The sequence below is a fragment of the Diospyros lotus genome, chromosome 1, assembly GCF_014633365.1.
Source record: "Diospyros lotus cultivar Yz01 chromosome 1, ASM1463336v1, whole genome shotgun sequence".
Taxonomy (NCBI): Eukaryota; Viridiplantae; Streptophyta; class Magnoliopsida; order Ericales; family Ebenaceae; genus Diospyros; species Diospyros lotus.
Genome location: NC_068338.1, coordinates 49210980 through 49220433, shown reverse-complemented (window position 1 = coordinate 49220433; position 9454 = coordinate 49210980).

Genomic DNA, 9454 nt, shown 5'->3' with positions numbered 1-9454 from the left:
GAAAATGTTGTAAAAATTTTTATTAAATAATAAATTTTATGTATGCCATATTTGTGAAAAATATTTCTGGAAATGCTAAATTTATTAATTATTAAATGGAATTTTCTATTATGGAAATAGAGAAAAATAAGATTTTTAATTCCGAAAATTCCAAGAAAATTTCAGGATATTAGAAGTATTATGTAAGAAATATTAGTGAAGATAAATTTAATAAATTGAAAGATTAGGTAATTATTATGTAATAATTACATATTTAGCTATTATAAAATAAGAGAAAATAGGAGTGAAAGTTAGAAAAATACAAGAAAAATTCCAGAATACTAAGAATATTATTTAAGGAATATTGGTAAAAATAAAGTAAAATTTTATGAAGCCTAGATAATTATTATGTAATTTTGGAAGAGATAGAGCTTAGAAATAAAAGAAAAAGGAAGAAATTATGAAAAAAATTAGCAATTGGTATTCTAAAAATAAATCTATGTTGTAGGGGTCCTCATGAGCAAGGAAATTAAGGGATAGCCTCTTGGCACGTAGATCAAGACAAATTAGCTGTAAGTATGCTGCTTGAATCTAATACAGTAAACGCTTTTATCATATTGGCATGCTATGATATGAAACCATCATGTAGACTGCATCAATGGCATAACTATGAAATGCATACATGCACAATGATACTGTTGATCACATGCATATGAGGCCGTAGGAGTACGAACTGACGCCGCTGGCCTATCAAGGGTGCACTCATACACCCCGGCTTCGAAGAGGTGGCCGCTAAAATGATAGGCAGCATGAGGGGTGTAGTTGACACCTACGATGAAAGACATTGCATGCACTCATAGCATTGCATTTGGTATTCTTACTTAGATGATTCATCATCTAACATGGGTTCGCCCCTAAAACATTCAACGTTCCAGCCGGGACTTGCAGAGATGATTCAGAGAATGGCGATGTGTAGTGACACGAGACATCAAGATGCGAGTGAATGTACCATGTTATAATATGATTAGTTTAAGATTTATGTATATTGTTCCATCATCAAACGCTTTATGTATTAACTTGTATTAAATGTCATATACAATTATTAAATTGTATTACCATGAGCAGGTTCGATTCAGCTTCCGCTTTACATTTATTTCTAGTCTAGAAATCTTATCTGGCACTAGATACGATCTTAGAGAATTTTAAAATAATGTTCAAAAAAAAAAAATTTAACCAAATTTCCTAAAACATAACACGCCCTGAAGGAGTGGGCTGTTACAGCCTTGCTCGTGTGTCCTTTAATTTGTTTTTGTCTTACAAACAATTTTTATGGAACCATTAACTTCTCCCAAATAGTTTTCCCGGAGAGTGGATCGAATCACTTCACAATTGCCCCACACACTCTCTCAGACGACCTTGTCCTCTTGTTAGGCTTTGTCGACTTCTGAAGCACCTTTCGCAATACAAATTTCAATTATTGTATTCAATCAACAACATTAATTATGATTAAGTAGAATTTATATTATTTTATATAAAAATTATTAAAAAATGACATAAATTGGTTACTGACCTAAAAAGAAAAAAAATACAAGTACAAAACGGGAAGGAGAAGACAGGCTGGCCGGGTTGATTTTATGTAATTAGGCAAAATATCTTCGGATTCTTGGTCCCAGACCACTGGTTGGGAAGATGAATTGAAATAAATGTCCCTCTACCTGATGGGCTCACTATGTGATGTTTTGGAGGAGTTCCAAAATTAGAACAACATTGGACCCAACAAACAACGTGTGAACGAAATGCATCAGAGTCTGCCACAAATTACGACAAAAATGAATGAATTAATGAGATATTATTCTTTATCAATGTCAGAAGACAAAACAGATTAATGGTAATGGAGGAGGTTAAGACTGCTAATCATGTCTTTGGCTTTCCTAAGTTTTTTTTTTTTTATGTTTTCTATTTAAAAATTCAATAATTCAACAGAAAATTTGACTTAAAATATAAAAAGTGTTTTCATCAATTAAACAGGCCTTAAAATATATAAACCCATTTTAAGATAAATTCTTGAAAAAATAGAAAGTGCAAGCAAAATAAAATAACACAAAAATATATTAACGGATGATGATTAAGCTTTGATATTATTTATATAAGTTGGGTGAGAGTAGGTTTGTGGACTTGATTTAACTATGATATCACTCCAAATCAATTAAGCCCAAGAAAATAGAATTAAAAGTGAACTAAGTCGAACAAAATCTAAACAAACTAAGTCAATTACATTAAGTTGGATCGACTCAAGTCTTCTTAAACTCTTTCTCATCCTTAATTAAATCACCTTAATAAGTTTATCTTACTCATTTAAGGGTTCTTCTCATTTTAATAAAAAATGTAACCCCCAAAGTTTAGAACTAAATATATAATTTAGATTAAGCATTTGTGTAATTGTAAATCACGAGAGATCACATAAACTAATTCCACACTTTGAAATTGGGGGGGGGGGGAGCACAACCACTAATTCCATGGTTTGAATTAAAAGGGCTGGGGGAAAATGACAACTCACGAGGAACAACTACACTTTCAGAAGGAACCAAATGCCATAAAAGTCTCACTACCCCGGCAATAGAAGGCACAAGATAATGGCGCAGTTGGCCCCATATAGCATGACAAATAAGGCTTAGTTTGCTATGGTAGCATGTTGTTGGAAAATAATGTTGAAAATTGTGCCAAGCTATATCAAAGAGGGGCAGCCTTAGCTTGGAAGGCCGCAAGAGCCAGTGTGTGTGACAAAGGTAGGTAAATCGTGAAGCAACAGCCATTATTAGGCGGTAGACAACTTTTAAGGTAAAGAAGCTAAGGCTAAGAGTGAGCAAGGTAAAGAAGCTAAGGCTAAGAGTGAGCCCACCAATTTATTGAAATTTGACGGTACCCACCCCAAATTTGTTCCTTCTCTATGCCCCACTACTGCTAGATAGAGATTCAAATGATTCATTTCAAAGCCTCCTTTCACGGTTGAAGCAAAGTCACTAACTTCCAGGAACCTACCAAACAAACCAGCGCGGAGCCTTTTCTCATTACGTGGGACTTTAATTCGTCAGTCATCTTTAATCTAACGAGGTTTATGCTAGCTATCGTCTATCGGGGCTCTTGTGTGTTGTCCGTCGGCACTTTTATTTGGAAACATAAAGATTTTCTCTTTTCTATTTTTACTTCGTTTTGAGTTTTTAATTTTTTTAAATATTGAAAATATATTTATTTTATTTTTTAAAAAAATAAAAAAAATTATAAAAAAATCTCAAAATAAAATATTATTTTGAGTGTTTTTAGTCAAGACATATTAAAAACACCCAAAACACAAAAAACACATAGCCCTTCCTCCCAAATCTCGCACATATCTCTTCTCTCTCTCTCTCTCTCTTTCAAGCCTAGGTCGTCGACTGCGTCCGCCATCTCTGTTACCACCCCCCGCCATTCGATCTTGCTGGTTGTCTCCTCTCTTCTCTTATTTTTTCTCTCGATTGTCATTCGATTTTGCTGATTGTCATTAAATTTAAGGAGATTTGGCTGTTGGATTTCATTGGTTGTTGGGTATGTTGGTCAATGGACCCTTGGGTGTAGGGTGGTTGCCTCTGATCGCCAGAAACCATCAGTTGCGGTGGCGATTGTTAGTGCGTATATAAGTGTTGGTCGAAAATTAAAAATTAGATTTACGAAAATTCAACCGTTAAATCTGGTTCATTTTTGTATATGTTAACCCCCTTGGTTTGAAATTTCTAATGGTAGACTCTAATCGTGTGAATCTCCTATCAGTGGTGGTTGCCGATGATGGAGAAGATGCAAGGCGATGAAGAATAGAAAAAGAAAAGAGAAAAAAAGAAGAAAAAAAAAAGAAATACAAAATAGTTTTTTAAAATTTTAAAATAAAAGTGTTTTCTAGCTTTTTATTTTAAAAAAAAAAAATTTAAAATAAAAAAAATGCTTTTTCAAAAATTTCAAAACAAACATACAAAATATAAAATTATAAATAAATTTAAAATTTAAAATTAAAAGAATTACCACCTTAATTTCTTTGGACATGCTGAGTTCAGATAGAAATCCATCCTATTCTGCAGAACCCAATCAATCCAGGTTATGAATACAGACGGGAAGCAAACTGTCTTACTATGCAGAAAAATACAGAGAGTGAAGCAAACTGTCTTATTATGCAGAAAAAAGCAGGGGCTAGTAATGATGCCAAAACTGTTGAATTGTCGATGTTTATGGAGTCAGGAAAATAGAAGGCTTCAACCACGCATAACTACCAAAAGTTAAGGCATTGGACCAGACCGGACCAGATGAGATGATGCAGACTTAGGGGTGTTTGGCTTATATTTTTTTTTTCATAATTTTTAAATTATTTAACTTTTAAGTTAAAAATTAAGTAATGTTTAAACTGATAATGTATTTAAATAAATGTACTTTTAAGTTATCAATTAATAGTTATATATTTGATTTGAAAGAGTTGATAAGTTATCAAAACTTGACAACAAAAATTATAGTAGATATAGTGTTGAATGATATAAAATTTTATTATTAGATGTTGATAAATTATATATAATTATTAAAAATTATATTAATATAATATTATTATATATAATATATATGTTATATATAAAAATAATATATATATACACCTAGTAGGCAGCTGTTGATGGGGCGACGGAGAAGAAGTTGAAGCAAATGGGAGGCAACGATTGATGGCGACCAGTGGGGGTGATGACCGACGAGAAACAGCTAGTGGGGGCGATAGTGATGACCGATGATGGCGGGCAAAAAAGCTAGGGCTACGAATTGCGAGAAGCAGAGGTTGAAGAAGAAGGGTATGGTTAAAAATTATAAAAAATGATGAGGATAAAATAGTAAATTCATTGATCAACACAATTTATATATAAACAATGTTTTGCAAAAGCTCTCCCCCACCAACTTTTACAAAATGCCGTGGAATAGTGTTTAAACTAATTAGCTTAAACGTTGGTGAGAGCACCCAAACGCCTCACCAACATTTTTTTAATAACTTATAAACTGGATCAATTAAACTGGTAAGCCAAACACCCTCTTAGTTGTAGACCACGGACACAAGCCCATGAATGGAGGCCGAATGGCCCTTAAAAGCACGCTACGGCTGCTGCATATTAGTCCAAGTAATAAAATAATAGAACGAATGGCATGCAGCTTGATGGTGCATGGATATGGAGGCCCCAGCAGTGAAGTCTTTTGGACATCTGGGAATCTTAAAAATTGTATCATCTATTATAATAAACCCAACGGTCTGAATTCTGGGAACCAGTAGCCACAATTTTCTGTGTTTCTGCACCCCCAATTTGTGGATCTTACTATTACTGGGCCAACCCCAACAGATTTATCTCTCGAATTGTTGACTAATAAGTTACAAGTCCTAAATAAAACATTGATCGCTCTCCATTCTCAAACTAATTAAGAACTAATAAATAAATAATCGGATACGTTTGTAGAATATGACCCAAAGGACTTGGCATCACAATGTATTCCGTCCAGTTTGGAATAAACAATACATTTCAGAGCTAATATTCTATTACCTCAATAAGTAAAGGTTGAAATACGCTTCTTCATTTGTCGAGCGGAGCAAGTCAATAGTTCGATAAAGTGGCAAAAGGCCAACTGTTAAAAGGATTAAAACCCTAATTTCAAAATGGAAAATACAAAGAAACAAAACGGAGCGACGACGGCACCAACCTCTTCTCTCTCTCTCTCTCTCTCTCGACGAGAAATAATTCAAGAGTTCAACGAAGAATAGTGGGTTTTACTGGGTCAAATCTAGGCAACTTCAAATTGTGTTAATTTAAAAGTTAAATAGTATTTTTAGATTTAAAAAAAATTGTATCTTGAGAAATAATTTAGAATTATTAGAATGGACTGCACTTTTTTTTTTTTATATATATAATTTGGGTTATGAAATGTGTTAAAATGATTCTTTTACACTTTATTAAGAACATTTAAAATTATTATTATTGAGCTATAATAATTAAAACTTGTTTATTTTGGGGAAAATCAACAAATAATTGACGGGTGACGATGAGGAGAGCTAGGTCTATCTGGTAGACACCAATAGCAAGCGAGCAATCAAGAAGGCTTAATCTATTATCCAGGAGAGCAAGAAAAAGCTAGAAAACTCTCGACAGAGTTACTTGAGGAGCACTTGAAGAGGCCTACAGAATAGGGACTCCAAAAGGAAGGTGGAGAGGACCTTCGGATGAACAAGGCTTTGGAGAGCTGACTATTGAAGAGAGGACCTGGAAGTGTAGAAGGTCTTTTGATGGGATTTTGAGTAGCTCAGTCAAGCCTTCCGAGGGGGTCTTCAAATTTGCAAGATAGAAGATAGTCAGGACGCACACGGGGATTCCTCTTTCATAGGTTTTTCGATACTTAAGTTAGATATAGTGTTAGTGCTGAAGAGATGCATATGTTGTGTGTGCACAACATGCAGAGACACAACACGCAGATGATATACCCGAAGAGCTAGAAGTCTTTGGATGAGGTGTAGTTGTAAGGTCCTTGACGTGACCGAAAGATAATTCTAAAGAGTCGAAGGAAGCTATTTGGTTTTAGGAGAAGGATCTAGGAAAATGAGGCGGAGGGACTAGGACACAATTGGCATGCAAAAATGAAAGTATGCAGCATGACCCTTCAAGAAAGTGTTTGACTATCCTTAGGTTAGGCTTTGAGAGGATTTAGGTAAGAAACCCCTCTAGAGAAAAGTGGCTCGAAGAGAGGCATGCCATGTTCTATAAAAGAACGTGAGTTAAAGTGTGGGAGATGACGTATCTTTCGAAAGTGCTCCAAAAACTTGTGGGCTAAAATTTCAGAGAAAGTGGTCCCCAAAAGAGTCCTCGAATAGACTTGCCAAGTCTTCCATTGAAGATCTTTTGAGGAGATGGATTTTCTTGGGGAGTTTCAATTTTCTAAGGGGACATTTGTTAAAATGAGTAAGATAAGGTGATATCAATATAAATTTTGAATATTTTCCGAATCAAAATATAAAATAATCAAGATAAGGCTGAGAAATATTATAAGATTTTTATGAAACTGTTTGTTAAATTTTTTGAATCAATTAATAACTGTATTTTTTATTTTCATATGTTTGTTAATGTATACGATAAACACCAAGATAAGAGTTTTTTTTTTTTTACCAAATATCGCTATTATTAAATTCATTCAAAATTATTTGTTAACATCAACAATAAGTTTTTTCAAGAATAAATATCATACTTTATTATAATAACGTAACAAAATCAGCAATAAGCAAATCAAAATTGAAATATAAAAAAAAATTCTGTATTAAAAATTCAATGTTTAACAAGAAATTTTTGGTTTAGATGGTTGGAACAGCTTAAAAGTATATTTGCAGTAAATTCACCCAGAAAATTCAAAGCTTCAAAGCAAAGAAGATGACAGATTAACAAATAAAATAGCAGCAGATTAAAATAGCAGAAAAAAGAACAAATAAACTAATTGATTAACAATTAATATTTGAACAAGTGTAAATCCGTAATTTATGTTATCTTTAAAATGTTAGGTAAAATTATCTGGTGGGGAGACCAGATAAAATTATCTATAAAAAATAAGATAAGAGGTCACGTGATGATTTTCTCAAAAATAGTTAGATAAGTTTAACAAATATATTGAAAAGAATAAAAATATGGGATGTTTCTCATATCTTGATTTTTTCATTCCATACTCTTTAAGGGGGCGTTTGTTAATCAAGATATGAGGTGAAAAAACTAAGATATATGATACATCCCGAATTTCTATAATTTCTAATATGTTTATCAAATTTATCTGACAATTCTTAAAAAAAATCATTAATGATCTCTTATCTTGATTGTTCAAGATATATTTATCTCTTTTCCCTCAAGATAAGTATATTTTGATCTTTATAGATAAGAAAAAAATAACGATTAGGTCCTCTAGTGCATTTTAAAAAATTTAACAAATAATTTGATAAAAATTTCGAAATGCTTTCCAACTTTATCTTGATTATTCCATATTTTGGTCCGGAAAAAATTTCGACTTTATCTTGATATTCTCTTATCTTACTCATTTTAACAAATGCTAAAGAGAAAGCTTTCCCAATGATATCTTACAACAAAAATATTTTATAACTGAGATTATAAAATTTAAGTGTAGTTTGAATTAAAAATAATCAATTTTTTTGTATATTTTGAAATTTTTTAAATAACGTTGTCTTAAAAACAAAAATTTATAAAAATATTTTTATAAAATTCACCTAAAACTAAAAGTATAATAATTTTTTAAAATATATATATACATTTTTAAAAATACATACAAGTGCTAATTCTAAAAAAAATTGTTTTTGTCGTAAAAGACAACAAAACACAGAGTTAATTCTAAAAATTTTACGAGGCAGGAAGGTCGTCCCCCTCTCGCTTAAACTTTATAAGTCGGGGACATTAATGTAATTCAACTATTTTAATAGAGTTCTAAAGGGCCTCGGGCGACGTGTCTTTTAGACCTTCTCCCAATCCCAAACTTATTGGGCCTCAAGTTTTAGACCGGGCCCAGTTCTAACTACGCCATGAGAGACCAAAAAAAAAAAAAAAAAGAAAAGAAAATACGATATCATTTTACACTTTTTCACAACTCAAAAAAGATATTTTTCAAGAAAAAATTAATGGGAAATTTTAAGCATGATATGTGTTATAATAGCCCATTAGAAATTATAGTTTAAATAAATATAATTACAACAACAATTAATAATAATAACATACCAATCTTTAATTTTGTTACTTAATAATGCATATTCCTTCTCTTTCCAGACTTGGTAAGTACATATCGACTATAAATAAGACTTCACAAAAAGGAGCAAAAATAAAAAAAATAATTGACATAACTACGGACGCTTCTTTTAATTTCGTTTTAAAAAAGAAAATGAAAAACAGTACTCTCCACATTGAACGATGACAACTCGTTCAACAGGGCTTTGCTTGACTCTCTCTCTCTCTCTCTCTCCATTAATGGGTTCACTTTCAATCATTTAAATTAGACACGTAGAGTAGCATAGAATAGAGGAGGAGCACGCTCTCATGTGCAGCGTCCAATATTGATATAAATGCGAGACCATATCGTATATATATATACAACAAAGGCCACGCTTAATTCAGCCTAAAGTTGACAGCGATTGGGGTGGGGGGGGGGGGACTCAAGGGCTCTGGGCTCTATGAGTTAACGTCCATTGAATGGAGGGCTTCGCTTGGCCACTTCCATCGCTATCTCTTTTCCAACTCCCTTGCATTGCATTGTGACCCTTCAGCCTCCCCCATTACTAACACCTCTGCAATGTCACTTTCTGCAATTCCCTCCTCCTCCTCCTCCTCCTAGACGTGGGTTTGTCAATTTGCAACCCAAATCATGCAAGTGAAGAAATATTATGAGAGAGAAGAAGCAC